We start from the raw sequence: 1599 nt of genomic DNA, 5'->3' as shown, positions 1-1599 counted from the left end.
TTAACAATAGAAGTCAGGGCTCCGTAACATCATTTGTTCATGTTTGTAACTGGAGAGGCTTTGTTTTTCAGTGTTTTTGAATGTATTGTCTGAAAGTAGCTACATTAACATGGGCATTTGTATTTTGTATGGTTTCGATTAAATGAAAAACTGGACAATTGTGCATAGTTTTAAAAAACAAACATAGACTTACTTGAAAACTTGATGCTGCACCATTTGTAATAAAACCAACACAGATCACAAACAGCTTGCCACGTTGTACCATACTTCACAGTCTTACTGTAGCTATATAATAACAGATCCTGCACAAAACTAAGGGGCGGGAGGGGGTTCAGGGGACATGGAGCCTCTCATTTCTGGGTCACCAAACCAAATCTCAAGCAGGTTAGTAAGAACTGAAATTTAGCATGTGAGGATTACGTGTCTGTGTGGAATGTCTAAGTCATCTCAGGCCACATTTCTTGTTTAAGACACAAGAGAAAAAAATCACCAAACCCTCACAAACTCATAATTGGCACCAAGTGTTAGCTTTCTTGTTGGCAGTCTCACTAGAGGCAAGTGCTGGATGGAGCTGGAGATCACATTGCTCTCACTGATACAAAGCAGCATTCCAGGACACAGCTAAAGCACATCTCCAGGATAGTATCTAGAAACTCCTTTTGCTGCCCTCTGTAATAGTGTACCTTCTCCCATGAAGTCAGACCTTCATTCCCTGATACCACATTTTTTGCAGAAGCTGAATTTGTTTGAAGTTCACAGAAGCCAGGCTCTGGGGAGTGTCTGAACCTGTTGGTCCATCAGGGAGCATGAGGGGCTATTAAAGGGATCAACTACACAGTAATTCAGAAAAGTATCCCATTGACTTTATTGCTCAGTGTCCAATTAAGGACGTGATTTGGGTTGCAATAGTCTGAGTTTCGAGCTGACCCAGCTGTGCTGACTGCCTTGCACAGCAAATGCTCAGTTGTGCTGACAGCAGCAAGACGGGGACTCTGAAGGGGGACTACCCCCTGCCAGTGGTGCAGGGGTCACTCACAGGACAGGCAGCTGAGTTTCTACTGCCTAGATTCAAGCTGACTAAAGTTTTCCACAACCCTTTTCCCCTCCACTTCCCTTTTTTTTAATGACAGAAATCAGTACCTTTCTTATGTCTGTGCGAGTGGCGACTGTCAACTTTGCTTAGTGCTCTGTTGTTAAACTTCGTTAGGCATGAGCTAAACCTACAGCTGTTTTGCACATTGCAACAGTAAGCCATAATACTATTTCTGTGAACATGTTTTCAAGCATCCAATCCATAAAAGAAGGTTCGATTAATAAAATGGGGGAAAAATCACTTGTGGTCCACCTACAGAAGTACGACTGGCTGTAATTAAGATCTGTTTTTCCACATATTCTGTAAGATCTCACTTTTGGAAAGCTCAAAATTGTACAACTTATAAACATAAACAATTGAGTTTGGGAGGAGAAGAGTAGGGACAAAATTTGATAGACATAATTGCTGAGGTGACAGGAGTAATTGCCTGTTGTTATTTAGGAGCAATTTATTCCTGCTCTGGTTCGCACCTTCTAGACAGGTGATGCAACGTGAAGCTCTAAGTG

The sequence above is a fragment of the Geospiza fortis genome, unplaced genomic scaffold, assembly GCF_000277835.1.
Source record: "Geospiza fortis unplaced genomic scaffold, GeoFor_1.0 scaffold166, whole genome shotgun sequence".
Classification (NCBI taxonomy): Eukaryota; Metazoa; Chordata; class Aves; order Passeriformes; family Thraupidae; genus Geospiza; species Geospiza fortis.
Note: the sequence above shows the minus strand (reverse complement) of the source record.